Genomic DNA, 20459 nt, shown 5'->3' with positions numbered 1-20459 from the left:
CCAAATACTACATAGGAGAGACTTTTATCCATCAACACTGGGTCTGTTACTCAGCCAGTTTATTGATTATTCAGATAATTTTTGCCTCTGCTTCCTCCTTTTTTGACCTTTCAGTGACTTAATTTTAGGAACCCCATTAGAGGGTGGAGAGAAATACACAAATCAAGCACACTGGGTGTCCTACTTACCATCAGCTGAGGCTCATGTTTTAGTACGGGAGGAATTTGATACTTTGGATTGAAAATGGTGATTATCTGCATTCTCCCTATTACCATATAGACAGAATTAGCCACAGACTGATGTTTTCCAGAGTTTGGATTTTGCAGAGCAGTAAAATGTAAAAAGAAAAGGAAATTGTGAAACTGTGAGAAGATCAATATATGGTTGCCAAGTTTAACTTTGATCAAATAAGAATGTTAAAAATACCACAACTGCCATCTTCAATGATCATTAATTCATAAGAGAAAATAACATTTGAATATTTCCGAAGTAGGAAAGATGTACTCTTAGAAGAATAAAAGTTCTTAAATAACTTTGGCAGGCTTCCAGTGAACCCATCCTTAGTTTTGTGGAAACTTTGTTGCAGTGTGGTACCAAGTATGCCACAGGAGCATAAAACCTGCAGCAATACTGCATATCATACAGGTTTGTGCTAATGGGGGTGATCACAGAGTGATCAGTTTGGATTTCGACAACCTTAAATTAATAGCTAATTTAAGATTTCATTTCTGAGACGCATCTTATTTGTATGGGAGTCTGTTGTAATTTTTCTCAAACCAGGAAGCATTTTCTCAAATTAAAAGGTATAGAAAATCCTTTTCTAAATTTCCTTTGGAGCATAGCACACTGTAGATACTCTTCCTCTCTCTTTCTCTCTAAAATGAATGCTTCAGGAAATGGATAATATGACATTGAACTTCAACAGCTTCCCTTCCTAAGAGAGTTCAGAGGTCTTTGAAACCACAGGTAATGAAGCCTCCTGGCTCCCGTGAGCTAGCAGAGTGGTGACCCTGGCTGAGAAGAGTTGGCCCAAAGGCAGGTGTAGGTGGTGGCAGTGCTGGGAGACCGAGTCCCCAAGTTCAGAGTTTCCATCACCCTTCCCATTTTACACAAAGGAAAAGGATGGTATGAACGTGGAGAACTGCCTGAAATTTCTGAGTAATTAATAGAAACCATGGTTAAAATCAATTGCCCAATCCAAGTCTTGTGGGTAATTTTTTTCTGTCCTTCTTCTGCCTGAGAAACCCATATGAAGATTTCTTGCCACAGGAACTTTTCTTTAAATAGGACTGAAATTCAATTTCATAAGCCGCAGAGAGATTCAAAGTATTATTTACCCATGATCTTCAGATATTCTTTCCTTCTCCCCATGCTGGAAAGTTGGAAACTTTTTGGGGTCTCTTGGAGTCAAAGTAGTAGACCCTGAACTCACAACACACACACTGAAATATACATTAGCATATGTTCAAAAACATGAAGAATACCCCCAACTTTTAAAATATTTTGATACACTTTTATTTTTCTAGTTATAGGGTTACTTGGTGTCTTTTGATTCTATATATTCGCTTGATAAAATTGATATTATCATAAAAATATTTCTCACTTTATAACCATAGCTTTATTTTAAAACATATACTACAAATCATGTCAAAAATATTTTTACCCCTCATTTTAACAAATGATAATCTCTGCTTTAGGGCAGTGGGATAGAGGGCCTTTTGTACATTATATTTTCCTGTGATGATGGCACTTTCATAAGTAAAATAATTGTTTATTACTTTCATATTAAGTAAAAACGAAAGATAAAAAATACATGCACTTCCATTGAAACTAACTTCAATCCAAATTTTAAGTATCACCTCATAATTGAAAGTGAAAGTCGCTCAGTCGTATCCGACTCTTTGTAACCCCATGGACTATACAGTCCACAGAATTCTCTAGGCCAGAATACTGGAGTGGGTAGCCTACCCCTTCTCCAGCAGATCTTCCCAATTCAGGGATTGAACTGGGGTCTCCTGCATTGCAGGTGGATTCTTTACCAACTGAGCTATCAGGGAAGCCCACAATTAAGCTTACCCGGTTAACCACCGTCTTCTTCCTGACCTACCTGAGAAACTCAATACCCCTTCTGTGTTTGAGACATTTGTCTTTCTGAGAGAAATGCACCCAACTTTTTTTGTTTTTTAGCCTCTCAATCTCAGCTCTTCTGTAACTACTGTAGCGCAGGTATTTTCCTCCCTGCCCTTTTCCACAGCAGCTTGTTTTCATTCCCCTCTCTTTGTTATTTGCCTTACTGAGAAATTCTGACATGATGACTTCTTTCAGGCTCAGCCAAATAGAAGTGCGAGATTTTGGCTTGGATTCCACACTGATGTTTCACAGAAAGTCAGCTCTGGTTCCAGGTACTTGATAAACATCTAACTTCTTGCTGTTTCTAAGTGATGATCATTTTGGTTAGCAAGTGCGCAGCCCTTCAGACATCGTTCCCTCCTACACAACAAGTAAGTTAATGAACCCCATGGAGTGTGGCCGGCTCTCTACTTCTTTTGAATGTTTTCTGTCACCCGGGCCAAGCTGCTGCGGCTGGGACTCTGCACACGGGGGCTGCCTCAGGGCAGGTGGAGGGGTTCAAATAACCGTGGCCCTCACGTTGCAATGTAAGGAGAGCTGTTAGCTTCCACCCTTGCCATGTGTTTCTCTTCCTAACCACCAAGTGTGAGGATAATGTGCTATTTTTATTTATTTTCAGGGAGTGAACATGAAATCTTAGGGTGATGGTGGCATATGGCTGAATTATGTCTTTTTTTAATATCACTTTTTTTTAACAAATGAACTATATGTGTGTGTATTTTTTTTGGCTGTGCTGAGTCCTCAGTGTATTGCTTCTCTAGTTGTGGCATGTGGGTTCAGTTGCCCTGCACCAGCTGGGATCTTAGCTCCCCGGCCAGGGATTGAACCTGCATTCCCTGCAATGGAAGGTGGTGAATCATGTCTTTTAGTCCTGACTCAAATAAATTAGACGTTTTTGGTTGTTGTTGTTGGCAAGAGGGGAAAAAAGAGAGATTTGAATCCAAAGAAAATTAGATTAAACAGCTAGATTTTCCTAATTCCTGGGTTCTAGATATAAAGAAAACACAGCACAATGAATAATATAATCAAACTGGAGGAAGTTGTAATCACTGACATTTTTTTCCTGGCCAGACACCCCAAATCTGTGTACTTAGATTTTAATTACGTTTGCCCCTATCCATTTAAAATATGCTTTCTGCAATCAGAATACAACAACAAGATTTAAAGGGAAAAGAACCAGCTATAAAGCTTTCCAAAAACATCTACAGCTTCTTGGGCAGTGATACTTTCATTCAGGGATCCTGTGTGGTCTCATAGAAATGAATCAGAGACTTGGCCCTCCATTTCCTCAGAAAGAAGCATGCTTAAAATCGTTAGAGTAAATGAGGTGGACAAAATACAATCTGCATTTTGCTTTTAATTTCAACTAAACAAACAAACAAACTCACTTTGGACTTGCCGGAGAAAAATACTGACCCTGTTCATCTTCCTTCCTCTGCCCAAGTTAACTCTGGCATGACTGAGTGCATTTTCAGACCCGGCTCTCGCTGTGATTGTAATGCTGTTAATAGCGATAGTGATCACAGGGTTTATCACTTTAAGAGTCACCATTTTAAAACACCAAAATAAACTTTTTTAGGTTGACCTTTCCCTTTGCCTGTTTGGCAAATGAACTCCCTGATGAAGCATGTTTATGCCTATTTAGAAATGGTCTACAAGGTGGGCAGAGAAGTTCACCAAGGTCCTTACAGAGACCACTCCTTTCCACTGTAGGAAATGTGTGTTTTCATTCCTTTCAAGTCTCTCTTCTCAGACCGGAAAGGACAGATGGAAACAACCCCATCTTGCCACTCTTGGAAAGGTGGTGGTGGGGGGGTGTCCTGCTCGTATTCCCTGGCTTTTATTTAGATCATTTGTGGGTGAAAGAGAAGAGGAAACTAAACCTTGAGGAAGGAGAAGAAGAGCAAATAGCCACCTTACAAATCACCTAGCAATCTGCCCTTTGGAGTAAACTGACTCACAATAGCTAGAGTACCTTTATGGATCTGAAGTATCCAGTGGTCTGTATTCTCAAGCAGAACACAATCTAAGACTGCTGAAGAAAGATGCCTACCACTGATTCTTTTTAAAATTATTATGATAATTTATAGAGGAAGAAAATAATTATTTTTCCTGTACCCATCTTCCTTCATGGCTGGGGTTCCGCAAATTAGAATGATAAAAGACAGATGAATAACAAGTTTCTGAACTCTACACATAGGATACTCAGTGATGAGAAACTCAAAGGAATGGTCACAAGCTGAGCTTCTATGGCATCTTGTGTGCCTGCGTGCTCAGTTGCTTCAGCTGTGTCCGACTCTGTGTGACCCCGTGAACTATAAACCCACCAGGGTCCTCTGTGGGTTCTCCAGGCAAGAATACTAGAGTAGGTTGTCATTTCCGACTCCAGGGGGTCTTCCCAATCCAGGGATCAAACCCTCGTCTCTTGCGTCTCCTGCATTGGCAGGCGGGTTCTTTACCATTATTGCCACCTGAGAAGCATTCTAAATATCCTATGGCATCTTAGGAAAGAACAATAAATTTATAGAGAAGTGACAATACAAAGGAGAAGGGTTTTAGATTTCCAAGGGTGGTAAACAGTAGGAAGGTAAATACATGGGGGGAACCAATGGAAAATAAAGATTGTTTTAGCCAAGTTTGTTATGTAGATTCCCCTGGTGCAATTTCTGGGCTGGTTAAGAGTCTAGAGTTGTCTCTGGTGGTTAAGAATCAGGTTACTACCCGTTCTTCCTGGTAGTAATGGGGAGGTCACAGGGCTTGTCTACTGCCTGTTTTTTCTCAGTAGTTTTCAGTTCAAAATAAGCCTTTTGCCAGAGTGGCAAGTTTTGGGTGGCATACTCTGAACCCCATTCAGGTTCAATTTCTCCTTCCTAAAATTAAGACATATACATGGTAGAAAGTTTGGAATGTATACAGAAGTTTCAAAAAGCATGCACAAACATGACTAAATCTTATTAGTCACATGCAGGCACATTTAGGAATGGTTCCAGTATTTTTTCCTATGCTCTTTTTTTCTTCACATAGCTGAGCATTCCTTACACAGGATTTCACATACCATGTTTTTGTTCAATTGATCAAAAATGTTTTTCTTATGCTATTATTCATTCTTTAAATATTATTCTAATGGTAATATAATTTTCTATGAGTATATCATAATTTATTGATAATTTTCCTAATATTAGACATCTCGGGTATACTTAAATAAATATTTTGTGTGTATGCACAAATCTTAGCACTTCAAATTATCTCCTTAGGGCAATCTACCAGAAGCAGCAATATGGGATGAAGAATATAATTTTTCCAGTCTCTAGTACATATTACCAGGAAGGTTATATCAATTTACATTAATACCGTACATTAATGTCTTCCTGAAGCTCTGACTGCATTGATTAATGTCATTTTAAAATCTTTGCTATTTTGTAATGTCCCTGTTACTTAACTTTGTATTCGCTGGTGAGGCTGAGGATTGTTTAGTATATAATTAGCTATTTGTATTTTCTCATCTGTGAATGATCAGTTCATGATCTTTGTCCATTTTCTCATTGATTTACTATAACACTTTATAAAGCACAGTTATTAGCTTTCTTTGTGTCTCAATTTTTTGAAAAAAAATATATCTTCTTACCAGTTTGCTTTTGCCTTCTGATTTTTTTATGATTATTTTTGAGGTATAGAAATTTTATATTTCTCTATATTTCAATTTATTGGCCTTTTGCCCTGATATTTCTTCCATTGCTTTAATGTATATAAAAACTTTATCCATCTAGACTAGATAAATATGCAGAAATGACATTCTTCTAGTTATTTAATAAAATTTTCAAAAATAGTATTACTTAAATCTACCTAGAACTTAATTTGTTACATGGCATGAGGAAAAATTCCTTTTTTCCTAATAAACTAACATCCTGGCACCACGTACTGACTCTTTTCCCCACAGTTTTTATATGTATTCTCTATACACGTATTCAAGACTATTTTTAAAAATGCAAGATTACATTTCAGAGTTTTCTACTGATTTCTTTGCTTATTCTCGTACCAGTAGTTTCTCCACCCCTGATTTTTCTTTTTTGAGGTTCTTTTATCTTTTGCGTTAGATTCTTTCCACTTAAAAGGTGGCCAAGATGATGCACAAAGAAGACTGTTTCAAATTACTGGAGAAAGACAATCGCTGCCTTTACAGGTTTGGGTCTTAGGTGAAAAAGATACAGTGTTAGTTCCTGCTATGACACAGAAAATCAGAAAGGACTTTCTTAGCTTCTTGACAGTCATAGTAGTAGTAATATGTAGAAGAAGAATTACGTATCTTTTTATTCATCTCAAGAGAAGAAAATTTCCACTGAGGACACTAAGACATTTAATGTTGAAAGATCATCTCTGCTTCTAGGGCACCAGTAAAGATTTCAACCCATGTATCTGCAGAAAATTGCCAGAAACTGTCACAAAATGAAAAATGAGAGAAAGCCCGGTGGTCCTGCTAGGTTTCTATAAGGTATGTGCCAAATAATTTTTTGTTTTTAAGGCTTAACAGTGAGTATCTTAGGATGACAGAGTTATAGTTGAATTTTTCTTCTTTAATTTCATTATATTTTCATTTCCTCTCAAATTGCATTTTTTCCCCCTTCATAATGGTCTGTTGATTAACTTCTGAAAATACAGTACTGGAAGCCTTAGTCCCAACAAGTGCAATAGTACCAAAAGTGTATTTTCTGTTTCTTCACCTCTTTTCTTAATAGACACAGCAACACTAAAACTCATCTCATTAGAACAGATTTTGTGAAAATGAGAAAGGACATTTCTAAACCAAGTGCTTTTCCTCTGAGTAAGATTTAACCCAAAGAGAGGTTTGGGACTGGAAGAAGGAATGAAAAACTACCTCTTAAAATTTCTGTATCTAAAGCTAATAGGAATTCTTTTGCAGTAGCTTTTTTTTTTTTCCTCTTGACAACCAAGGATTGATACATCTTGCATGTTAAAAAGTAGAAGACTATCAGTAAGCACTGACCCGCTACAATTTATTTTCCTTGTAATTTCCCTTTTTGTGATACAATTGGAGCTCTTTTACTGTCTTAAAATTTTCCATTTTTCTTTAATGGTCTCTACTTTCCTCTTTTCTCAGCTCTTAATTGTTCTGCCTTTTCATTAGTAGATAATTCTTTCTGGTTGACCAACAGTGATGGGGGTCAGAGTCATGGACAATATATGATATCTGGTTTTGTTTCACTCGAGAAAACTTAAAACTGCGCTTCAGCCTAAAATTAGTCACTTTAAGCATAAATGCTAGTCAGCCTCTGTGGTGGCAATCATTTAGTTGTTGTAAGCACTTCAGAATACCTGGTGTAATATTTTCACACACCCGCCCCCGCACCCGCCCCCCCCAAAGCAAGTTTATCTTTGTTCTTAAACCATAAGCTGCACTCGGTATTTCTTTTCCATGGCACATTGAAAAGAAATAAAAATCAAGTGCCGTACATATCTCTTCAACACATAAACAATTAGGTAATAGTCCATTTCCCCCTTAAACATTTTATGCTTGTTTTCCTATCTTAGAGTCACACTTAAAAGCCATCAAAACACCCACAGAACCAGTAGCTCTTCATTTTGGGGGCATGGGGAGTGTTGGGCATGGAAGGTGTTTGCTCTACCATGGATGTCCATGTAATTTCTTGGAATGAGGCTTCTGATGGATAACCCAGGGAGATGGAGGAAGCTTCTTTCAACTCAGATACTGTCAGGGCCAATGTGCCTTTCAGGACGCTGTCTGTGAGATTCTGAACATTGAAAGTGTAAAAAAAATTGAGCTGGACAAATCCTTGTCACCACTTTTTCTGCTAAATATAGATGAGTTGTCATCGGGTTGCACAAGCAACTTCCAGCTACAGCTCCTCTGGAAGAGAAGCCGGCACGGGGCTTTTGTCTCTGTTAAAATGCATAGAGAAGAAATGGCCCTGACCTGGGTGTTGTGGGGAGAAAGGAATCTAGGTTTTGGTTAAATATATAAGGACACACTGTAGGGGAGGATGTAAAGCAAAGGATGGTATTGGCTTAAAATCTCATTAAACAGTGATAACTTGGAAGAAAAGATGGACAGAAGGAGTGCTTCCCCTGGGGTCTGTGTTCAAGTTCCTCCTCTAGTACTGCTTTGGAAGCAACGTGGGAAAAGGACATGAGGTTATGAAATATGGCATCAGATGGTCCTGAGCTTAAATCTTGGCTTAATCTAAACTTCTGTTTGATTTGGAGTTACTTAACTTCTCTGATGGAGAAGGCAAGGGCACCCCACTCCAGTACTCTTGCCTGGAAAATCCCATGGATGGAGGAGCCTAGAAGGCTGCAGTCCATGGGGTCGCTGAGGGTCGGACACGACTGAGCGACTTTACTTTCAGTTTTCACTTTCATGCATTGGAGAAGGCAATGGCAACCCCCTCCAGTGTCCTTGCCTGGAGAATCCCAGGGACGGTGGAGTCTGGTGGGCTGCCGTCTATGGGGTCGCACAGAGTTGGACACGACTGAAGCGTCTTAGCAGCAACTTTTTTGAGCTTCAGAATCCTAATACATAAAATATTAGGTAAAATAATATCTCATGGTCTTACTAGGATTAACATTAGGATTAAAGTACAAGGCATATGTAAAATAGATACCTGGCAGGAAGCTGCTGTATATATAGCACAGGGAGCCCAGCTCAGTGCTCTGTGATGACCTAGAGGGCTGCGATGCTGGGGGGAGGGTGGGAGAGATGCTTAAGAGGGAGCAGCTATAAGTATACATATAGCTGATTCACTCTGTTGTGTAGCAGAAACTAGCGCAACATTGTAAAGCAATTATACACCAATAACTTGTTTTAAAAAGTAGATGGTACTACTAATCGATTAACTTGTGTTGGTGCCTGTCTCCTTATCCCAATTGAGGCAAATAATTTAAGCTTCCCTGAAAAGAAAAATGGAGAAGGCAATGGCACCCCACTCCAGTACTCTTGCCTGGAAAATCCCATGGATGGAGGAGCCTAGTAGGCTGCAGTCCATGGGGTCACTAAGAGTCGGACACGACTGAGCGACTTCACTTTCACTTTTCACTTTCATGCATTGGAGAAGGAAATGGCAACCCCCTCCAGTGTCCTTGCCTGGAGAATCCCAGGGACGGGGGTGCCTGGTGGGCTGCCGTCTATGGGGTCACACAGAGTTGGACACGACTGAAGTGACTTAGCAGCAGAAGTAGCAGAAAAGAAAAAAAGCTTGTTTTTCTCTTATCAAATCCTATTGTTTCTACCTTCAAAGTATATCCAGAATTTGTCCCTTTTTTCCCAACCCCAGGGCTACCAAGCTAGTACAAGTAACTCTCTCACCAAGGCCATTGTCAACAGCTTTCTATCAACTTGCTCTCTATTTCTAAACCCTGTACAGTCCATCACTGCAGAACAGGCAGAGAGAACTTTCAAAAACCGCATGTTAAACCATGCTATTCTCCTACCTGAAACCCTCCAATGGCTTCTTACTAACATCCAAACCTCATCACAGCCTTCAAGGCTCCATGAGATCCAGCCCTTTCTACCTCTTTCCTCTTTGACTTCATCTGCCATCACTTTCTTCTTTTATTAATATTTTCCAGCTATATTGGCCTAATTTAACTCCCCAGAACACATCATGTTTATTTGTACCTCAGGCCCTTTGTATGTGCTATTTCCATAGCTTGGAAGAAGTTCTTTCCGTATTCTGTTGTGGCTGAAACCTTCTCAACAGTTAGGTCACACGTTCCCTTCTAAAATTTTTCATCCCTGGTCAAGTCTCTATCACAGCTCTATTTCATTTTGTTTTTTCATAACACTTATCACTAAATGAAATTATTTTACATTTGGCTTCTCTGATTCCCCCACTAGGGATGTGAACTTCATGAAAGAAGAGGACTATACTTTTTACCTCTGAATAAACGGAACACTCAGTCAGCATGTGGTGAATGAATTCTGAATAAATATGTAAAATGGGATAATAACTTCCTAAAAGTTTGTGACTGGATTTGACAGTCTTTCTGTGTCTTTCCGTTTCTAAAGAGTCTATGTTTCCTCGAACAGCAAGACAGAATCACAGAATAATTTTTAAGAAATGTAGTTAGGAAATTGTCAAATATCCAACATATAGTTATTCATATTAGTTTACCCAGTCAAAGTGTTTTGTGTATGAGATTTAATGAAAAATTTGGAAGGACTTATAATTTGCATGTCAAGTATTTGGATATGAAGGGATCCTCTTAAACTACTATTTAAAAGCTGTGTTTCTTTCAGTAGCATTAAGGTTTTCCCAATCATCCTATTTACAGTTGGCTTAGCATATCTGTAGTTCACAGATCTTAGAAAGGAATATGATTCTACAGCATATCACATCTGCTAAAGGAAATGGCTCAGGTGAGCACAGGCTGCATCCATGGCATAGTTGTTCAGTTCAGGGAGTTATTCATTCCACTTCTGGGGCTGGGTTGTAAGGGGGACACTGTGCAAACTGGATCAATCCTAGGGAAGGAACTGGAAACTCTGGCAGAGGAACAAAATAGGAAGGACTAATTGAAATTAGGCCTAATTGAACTGAAGTCTGATAGTTGTCAAATATTTGAAGGTTTCTAATGAAAAGATGTTATGCTGTATATGCCCTAGGACAAGTCTAGAACTGACTAGTAGAAGCTACTGGGAGGCAGACTTTGGTGCCATCAATGAAGGATTGATGGTCAGTCAATCCTAAAAGAAATCAACCCTGGATAGGCATTGGAAGGACTGATGCTGAAGATCCAGTACTTTGGCCACCTGATGTGAAGAGCTGATTCTTTGGAAAAGACCCTGTTCTGGGAAAGACTGAGGGGAAGAGGAGAAGGGGGCGACAGAAGATAAGATGGTTGGATGGCATCACTGACTCAATGGATATAAGTTTGAGCAAACTCAAGGAGATAGAGGACAGGGAACCTGGCATGCTGCAGTTCATGGGGTTGCAAAGAGTTGGACACTACTTAGCCACTGAACGACAATAACCATGGAAGGAATCTCTAACAGTCAGTCTGCCCAATGGCCTGCTTAGAAATACAGTGAACAGGTGCCACCGCTGGATGTTTATCTTTTAAACAGGCAGACCACTATCAGCAGTGCCCTACAAAAATCCTCCTAATTATAGATGGGCAAGTTCTCCTGGAGCTCATTTCACAAATTCCTGGCTTGCTAGTTGAGCCTGATATGGTGTGATTTGCATCATATAGTGTTCTTTCTAGTATGTAATGTTGAGGACGTGATGAGTCTGTTATGGCTAATAATTTAGGCCCAGGAGATTTTGAATTTCAAAAGTAAAGCTAGAATCTCATAGACCCATGGTTTTACTTTTTGACCTGGAAGCAAGTTACTGGCTATTTTTCCTACCCAAGAGATTTCTTATCTGGAAGGCTGAAGCAGGCGACTCCTCTTCTTGGTGAACGATAGCATGTGTTCCAAAAATAACCCTGGGTTTAGGGATAGAAGATCAAGCCGAAGAGTTTAAGGGTTGAATTAGATCGCCTTTTAATTTGCAGCTTAAGAGCTATCTGTTGGGCTTTTCCTCTCTCTTCTGGCGTAGTTGGGGGTGGGGTGGGGTGGTGGTGGGGAGGGGGAATGGTAACTCTAGGCAGAAGCTGACCCTCTGCCCCCGTCAGGGACATCCCCCAGCCTGTCCCCTCTTTTCTCCTTTCTTTCCTTCCTTGCCTTTCATTAGCAACCTCTATGAGCCTTTGCACACTGAGCATGAAAATGAACCCATTGTATTTTTGGAACCCACAGAGGCAGCCCTGAGGGAAGTTACTGTCTTTTTGCAGCTAAACAAAAAGGTGTGAAATCATTTGCTGACTCTTCTAGAATGGGAAAAAACAAACAAAAAAAAACGAGAAGGAAGGTTCAGGACAGTGTGTGGCCTCTTGGACAGAATCTCATGACACGGGCTTCTCTGAGACTTATTAGTAACCGAAGCGGCTGTGCGAATATCTGTATGTTTCTCTCACCTTCCTGGGAAGTTACTAGAATAACATGGGAAGCCATCAGGAATTTTTTTTCTTCTTCTTAAATGATTCATTTTGAAAAACTAGTTTCACACTGCTTTGAAAATGACTGGGGGACAGGACTAGTTTGAGAAAATTCCTTAGAGCCTTTTGCAAGGTTCCCTGTAGATGGCGGATGAGGGAGGGAGAAGAGGATGATTTTACCAAGAGTTTAAAAATATATGTATTTGTTTGTATTTGTGGCTGCACTGGCTCTTCAGTGCTGATGGGCTTTCTCTAGTTGCAGTGAGCAGAGCTACGCTCTAGTGGTGGGGGGCAGTGGCTTCTCTTGTGGAGCGTGGGCTCCACAACATGTGGGCTCAGTAGTTGAAGAACATGGGTTCTGTTTCCCCGTGGCATGTGGGATTTTCCTGGAAAACAGATCAAACCGATCTCTCCTGCACTCAAAGGCAGATTTCTAACCACAAGACCACCAGGGAAGCCCCTCATCAAGGATTTTTAAGAGCTGGGAACACCCAGTGGACAGGTATGGGAGTTTTTATCATGGGCCTGTAATGATTTAATTACATTACAAGAGTCTTTGTAAGAGACAAAGACTACCAGCAACAAAGATTTCTTGTGAAACGAGGTTTTTGCCTCTTGCTGATAAAATTCCCTGGGAGCAGGATCCTGTTTTGGGGGGCTACAGGCCCTCTCTTTTGGAAGAGCATCATATTTTGAAATGTCTCTTTGTTAGCAAAGGCAACTTCATTTTCAGTTGCCATCTTTTATATGGGATTTTTTTTTCCTTTTACAGTGATGGACTTAAAAAAAAATACTACAATATATCTAAAACTTACAAAAATGCAGCAACTTGGTGAATGCATATCCTTACTCCCAAGATGTCACAGCTGCTAGTTGATCTCTTCTTTAAAGAAAAAAATGCTACTGCTGTGCTTTCCTATTCCCACGCTTCTTTCTTCCTCTTTCCTGAGACACAAATCCTGTGCTTCAACTGGTGTGTGTCCTTCCACCCTTGGCCCTTTTGCAGGCCTTACCAAATAACCATTTTGTTTAACAAACTTGGCCTTCGGGATATTTAGCCAGGCTTCCATGATGGGTGGATAATACCATGCAGTGGGCAGTCAATGGGCCTGTCTTACTGTAACAGCAAAGCTTCCTTGTATCTAGCATTCAGGGCAGAATGACAATAGAGTCAAACACTAGGATAAGACAGACCTTTTCAAAGTACTATTTAATTGATTAATCAATTCATAGAACAAATGTATTGACTGACCGCTTATTGCCAGGGACCACGCTCTGTGTAGAGATATGGTGAGTCACAGACGATGGAAATTATAAACACTATAATTCAAACTTTCTCTTAGGAAAGGAATGTCTTTGTTTAGAAAAAATCCACTAAGAAGCCATGACCTTGACAAGGAGGGCAATAAGAACCAATAGATGACTTCACTGAACTGAGCAGGACTGTGGAGTAAAGGAGGAGAGAGGAGAAGGAGAAGGAGGAAAGAATAACTAGGGATCTTAGGGTAAGAGAGAGGCAGAGAAAGACAGAGATACAGAGTGGGAAAAAGGACAAAAGGGCGAGAGAAAAGGACATGTGACAAATGGCTAAAGTGAAAAAAAAAAACCCAAAAAACTACAGTGTTTCAGCTACTGGAAGGCTTCAATAACAAGGTCACTAAGGGTGAATTTGAAGTTACCTGTGTTTCTGTGAAAGAAATCTATTGCTTGGTAGTCAATATCTTCTCCATACCCCAGTAAAATAGATTTTTAATCAAGTAAGGGGTAGATTTTATATACATATTCACATACCAGTACAGTTCAGTTCAGTTGCTTAGTCGTGTCTGACTCTTTGTGTCCCCATGGACTGCAGCACTCCAGGCCTCCCTGTCCTTCACCATCTCCCAGAGCTTGCTCAAACTCACGTCCATTGAGTCAGTGATGCCATCCAACCATCTAATCCTCTGTCGTCCCCTTCTCCTCCCGCCTTCAATCTTTCCCAGCATCAGGGTCTTTTCAGATGAGTCAGATCTTCACATCAGGTGGCCAAAGTATTGGAGTTTCCTCTTCAGCATCAGTCTTTGCAATGAATATTCAGGACTGATTTCCCTTAGGATGGACTGGTTGGATCTCCTTGCAGTCCAAGGGACTCTCAAGAGTCTTCTCCAACACCACAGTTCAAAAGCATCAATTCTTCAGTGCTCAGCTTTCTTTATGGTCAAACTCTCACATCCATACATGACTACTGGAAAAACCAGAGCTTTGACTAGACGGACCTTTGTTGGCAAAGTAATGTCTCTGCTTTTTAATATGCTGTCTATGTATATATATGTGCATGTGATCTATATGTGTGTATATATACATACACAAATATGTCCACATATATGTACCTAATGACATTGTATAAACTGAAGTGCATCAGTGAAAAGCAGAAATTCAGCACCAGAGGTGCCCATGAAAACAGCCCTGGTGCCTCCATCTTATGCTCTCAAACCTTAGAATTTTCAGAGATCCGACAAGGTCTTGGCTTTCCATGTGACCTAGGGAAAGTGAATCAAGAGCTGTCTCAAAGGGCAGAGAGAGCTTATTTGACATCACAGTTGGGAGCTGAGCTTACTATTTCAGTTTTAGACTGTAGGTAATAGGGAACATGATTTGAATCCAGGGGTGGATTCTGAAGTCATGATTTATCAAACCTCTACCACAGTTGCCCAAATGCTCTTTTCCCTTGTTTCCAACTAGCACACACCTACTCATCTTTTTAGATTCTATTTAAATATCACTTATCTGTGAAGCCTTCCCTGACGCCCAGGGAGGGACATTTTCTTCCTCTGAATTTCCATCTCTCTCCATACATTATCTTTCTCTAGTACACCATATATGACATGATATCACATGGGATTGAACCTATATACAACCAAGTAGACCACATGGTACCACTTTTGAATCCCCACAGCCCAGCAAGACATATGGGTCATTTACAGAATACAACCTGGTGATATAAGTAAGAAAGGGAATCTTACAAGTGGACACACAACTTCAGAAAGAGCAGAACTCCAAGCCCCTAAAGAGAGTACCACTCTCTTTTCCATCTCTTTGCTATTAGACGCCATTTGTCTTGCCCCTTGTTCCTATTTTGAATAAGGACCCATTGCTCCCAGAAGTAAAGGCAATGTAATAGTCACTTGTTTGTTTATCCCCTGAGCCAAGACCCAGGGTGACGAGGCTGGATTGCACACGGGGTGTGGGCATCAGAAACTGGGAAGTCTCACCCTGCCTGGCCTGTCTAGCTTGTATGCTTGGGCAAGTCACATAGCTCCTGTGGGACTCCCTCTCCTCACCCTGTGGTAATGACTGGCTTCACAAGGTGGCTACAAAGCTTAATTAAGGATTGAGAAGGAGGCAGAAAATACAAAGTGCTTCATACATGCAAAGGATTTTTCTCCCCATATTTATTTTTGGCCTCAGTAGGCTGCGGTAGGAAATGTTGATGACCTGGAAGAAGAGTCTAGCAAAAACTGTGACTACTATTCTCATCCTAAATGGCTCCCTTGGTACTGGTTGAGGCATGGACCTCATACTTATTTCTTCTATTCCAGTACATTCTGTGACCCTTACTGTTAACTTCATGTGTACAGTTTTCTACCTACTGGCCTCAGTTTTCCTGACTCCAAGGACTTTCTTTATGTTTCCTTTATGCTCAGATGTATTGTTGTTGTTTAGTTGCTAAGTCACGTCCTACTCTCTGTGAGCCAAAGGACTGTAGCCTGCCAGGCTCCTCTGTCCATGGGATTTCCCAGGTAAGAATACTGGAGTGGGTTGCCATTTCCTCCTCCAGCAGATCTTCTAGACCCAGGAATCGAACCTGCATCTCCTGCATTGGCAGGTGGGTTTTTCACCACTGAGCCACTTGGGAAGCCCCTCAGATGTATTATGATGCCTTAAACTTTAATCTCAGTCTCTGCACTATCAAACCACTCTTAGAAACAAGGTTCAGTGATAGTACACCAGAGTTTGTGAATGAATCCATAGGGGCTGGTCCCTGAGCCAGAAGACACAAGGGCTTGTGAAGCCTTTCACAGGTGACCCCCCAACTCTGCCTGGCTTCGTAAATGCCCACCTCTCTTCTGAGCACTTGGAGGCCTCAGTAGAGTCACAGTTTACATTGCTGCCAGCGCCTGAAGCCTCATTGCCAGTTTTTTTTGTTTTTTGTTTTTTGTTTTCTGAACAATTGAGCAAAAGAACAACTGATCCCGAGGCAACAGTGAGAAGGCAGGAGGGACACAAAGACAAACCAGAACAATGGATTGAGTTACTGCCTTGAAAAACTTATTCCTACTGCATTTTGTGTGTGTGTGTTTTAATCACAGAGGCCATTGCTATACTAGGGATATTCAAAGACCAAAACTGTGGAGAAAGAAGAAAAGATTCCAAAGTTATATACCCTAAACAAACTTCGCATGCGGTATTTGTCATTGAGAAAAGAATCAGGCCAGAAGGATAGGATGTGTGCTCAGTCATGCCCGACTCTCTTGCGACCCCATGGACGGTAGCCCTCCAGGCTCCTCAATCCATGGGATTTTTCCAGGCAAGAATACTGGAGTGGGTTGCCATTCCTCCTCCAGGGGATCAGGCCAGAAGATGGCTATTATTTACACAGCGCCTCCTCTGTAGGCTGTCTTCAGAATCCCTGGCCTCACTCCCTAGGAGACAGTTGGGTCAGCCATAGGGATCAGGTGAGGAGGTAGAAGAATGAACAGCTATTGCAGGTGCCCAGCCAGGTGCGCTAATGGCTGTGGTGCCACCAAGGCTTATACAAGGAGAAGGGAGAACATGGGCCAAAGGGGAAGAGGTAATGTTGACTTTGATCGGCTAACTTGACAGGAGGCCGACTGAGAGGACAGGGAGGATGGGAGAGGAGTCACTGCTGAAAGCATGACGGTGTCCCATGTGTGTGCAAGTGACTATGAAGGTGGCTTCCAAATACAGTCCTGAAGAAGGTCAGGATAAACAGGAAGTTTGATAAGCAGTAAACCATATGCTACCTTAAATAGATACACACGTATTAAAGAAGGTTGCTGTTAGTAGAATATGATATATGTCCTAACTATGTCGATATTGGATTAATACAATTTCTCAGATGTATTTAAAGATCACTTGAAGAAAATGAAAAAAAGAACAAAATAATGCCATTTGCAGCAACATGGATGGGGCTAGAGATTTTCATACTAAGTGAAGTAAGTCAGAGAGAGAAAGACAAATTTCATATGTTATCATTTCTATGTGAAGTCTTAAAAAAATGATACAAATTAACTTATTCACAAAACAAACAGAGTCACAGACATAGAAACAAACTTATAGTCACCACGGAGGAGAAGGGGGGTAAATTGGGAGACTGGGATTGATATATACACTCTCAGTTGTGTCCGACTCTTTGTGACCCCATGGACTGTAGCCCGCCAGGCTCCTCCGTCCATGGGATTTTCCAGGCAAGAATACTGGAGTGGGTTGCCATTTCCTTCTCCAATATACACTCTAGTATATATAAAATAAATAAATAATAAGAACCTACTGTATAGAATAGGGAACTCTACTCAATACTCTATAATGGCCTATATGGGAAAATAATTAAAAAAAGAGTGGATATATATATATATATATAACTATTCACTTTGCTATACACTTAAAATTAACAGAACATTGTAACTCAACTATACTTCAATAAAAATTCAAAAAAAAAGAAATTGCAAAAAGAATTTTTGGAATTTTAACCTTGGGTACCATAGAACATCTTCTTAGGAAAATGTGGCTATTGAAAATATTAAATTTTTTTCAAGCCAAAGCATTGTAACTGATCTCCCATATGCTAGGGTAAAAATTTATGCTGAAGCCCTGTTATAGAAAAATACCACATGCTATAGATAAACATAGAAACCAGCTAATCACGACACATGAGAGGAAATGTAGCATGTTCTGAGAATGGCAAATATGTTGAAACATGTCTGCCGCAAAATATGGGTTTAACAATCCTCTGAAAAACAGCTCTTTTGCACGGGGCACTTATACTTCATGGAGGGTTCTCAGTTTCAAATAAGGTTCATTTTACATACTTGGATGATGGAAACAAAAGACATTCTGGAAACATACTTTTAGTTCTAAGAACCTCCTCTCTTTTTTGGGAGGAGAGGAACTCTCGGTGATTCTACATATATATCTTACATTCAAGAAATGGAGGATGGAAAGCAGTGTCAGGCAATTCCAACATTTAAATGGCTACTTTAGCATCTAGCTATTAAAGGAGTTCAGATGAATTGTTAGTTATAAAACAGGTTTCTCAATCTACATCCCACTTCGAGGTCAACTCTCGTCACAGGTGCACTTGACTGTGAGGCAGTCGTAATCTCAGAAGTAGATATGGCTGCCAAGTTCAAGTTGCCATGACTCTGAACATAGTATAACATTCCGCCCTGAGCCAGAGTCCATAACTCTTGCGGCTGTTCAGATGAGGGCCCTTCTTAGTACCACTTTGGCTCACACCCACTGGCTACAGTAATGCAGCAGGTGAAGGACTTAAGTGTCACTCAGTTGGTTTCCAGTTGCTTCCAGGAAAAAAAAAATGGCATATAAGATTCTTGCATCTGACACCTGGCAAATTTCCCCTGTGTTCACAGGCCACAGGCAGGAGATCTGACCACTGCTGTCACGGCCTTAAGTGACACACTTTGAGGGGCCCTGTGATACCCAGAAACCTGGGGACATTTTGGAGACAAGGTATAGAAGAAGACTCTACATGTATCCAAAAGCCCTGCCAAGCACCTTAGCCCTGACATGCCACTTACGAGCTCTTTCAGCTTCAGAACATTCTGCTTTAGGAGTTGTCAGCTTGACATCATATTTTGGTTTTTATGATGTTGATACACATCTACTAGAAAGGAGGGCAAAAGGAAAGGCTTGCCTCCATCGCTTTCTGCAAATGAGCCCCCTACTTTGCCCCTGGGTGTTTTCTTGAGCTGTTTGTCTAATCTGGACTGAGCATCTGTGGCCTTGAGGTTCCACAAATACTAAAATAATAAACAATAGTACTAATTACCAGTAGGTTCCTCAAAAAGCAAGAGAATCACAAACTCACCTCAACCTGGCCTTTGTTTCTCTGGCACATGAAAGGTCAGAATGCTATTTTGCCATTTTTGCATAGTCATTGAAGTTGTTTTCCCCTTGTGGGATCCAATCTTCAATGTGAAAATAAATCTAGAAACTTTCTGTTCACACGCTTTTAGGTGTGTGCCCTGAATGACACACTCCAGGAGGTAAGCACGAGTCAGGGTAAACTGGCCACATCCTTTATCTTTTGGGACCTGAGAGTTAGCAGAACTTTATCTTTATGATGAAGTAGCCTTTAGAAGTGGGTATCGCCGAGTTCAGAATGCGAACATCATTACTGAGAAAAGGCACTTTCTTTTTAAACAGAGAAACCAACAGCCATGCACTACGAAGCATACAAAAAAAAAAAAAAAGCTGAGCTCTAAGCACACCACAAAACAAACAAATATTCAGCTGGGTTTCAGGAAGTTTAGAGAGGATCAAACAAGCCTTTCTCTACTGAAGTTGTTCAAGAACACTGGTGCTTACTTCAGTCTCAGTTCCTATTTATGCTGCTGGCTTTTATACACTGACCTCAGGAGGGCATTCCAACTTCAGGTTACTCACACGTATCTTCAGAAAAGAAGGTCTGAGCATCCCAACCCCAGCGTCAGGGAGGGGAGGCATGCGGATTTGCATTTGTTTCCAAACCACCACTCTGTCCTTGAGGTGAAGATATCTCAAAAACCAGAGAGAGAAATTACACACAGAGACACACACAGACACACACACACACACACACAGACACACACATAGACACACACACACACACACACAGTGAGAGCGAGAAGGCTTCCTCATGGTGTGAACATGCCTGTGAGGAGACCATCTCTTCTTGTGGGATGAAACCAGGAGATGACAGAGGCTATTTGTGGAACCCTTGTGGAGGTTTCCGCTCAGAAAGAGCTCGCAGTTTTCTGCTGGTCCCTGGGGAGGCAGATTTGGTAGACAGTTGAATTTTCAAGCAAATGATCTTCCAGAATAAAAGAGGAATGATGCCAACCCCTTGCAAACAATATTCTTGTTTTATAAACCTATTACCTTTTAGTTCTTGGCATCATTCATGCTTTGGATAGTGTTTTTAATCCCCATTTGATGGATTAGGAAATTGAGGTTTGGAGATTCCCAAAGTCACACGATAAATACATAGAAAAGCTAAGATTCACACCTGGGTCTTTCTGCCTCTAATGCCT

The 20459-nt window shown here is 40.7% G+C and overlaps 1 protein-coding gene and 1 long non-coding RNA gene across 4 annotated transcripts in view; one reads left to right on the top strand and one right to left on the bottom strand.

Moving 5' to 3' along the window:
- Nucleotides 1-20459, bottom strand: part of RORA (RAR related orphan receptor A) — an 809830-nt gene that overhangs the window by 153420 nt on the left and 635951 nt on the right. The gene's annotated exons all lie outside the window — the stretch shown is intronic.
- LOC133256211 (uncharacterized) overlaps nt 2098-20459 on the top strand; it is a 77783-nt gene continuing 59421 nt past the window's right edge. The window contains exons 1-2 of the long non-coding RNA XR_009739131.1: nt 2098-2501; nt 6515-6619. This is a non-coding gene — a long non-coding RNA (uncharacterized LOC133256211). The remainder of the gene's footprint in view (nt 2502-6514; nt 6620-20459) is intronic.

This window comes from Bos javanicus, chromosome 10 (genome assembly GCF_032452875.1).
Source record: "Bos javanicus breed banteng chromosome 10, ARS-OSU_banteng_1.0, whole genome shotgun sequence".
Lineage (NCBI taxonomy): Eukaryota > Metazoa > Chordata > Mammalia > Artiodactyla > Bovidae > Bos > Bos javanicus.
Note: the sequence above shows the minus strand (reverse complement) of the source record. Positions and strands in the feature narration are given on the sequence as shown.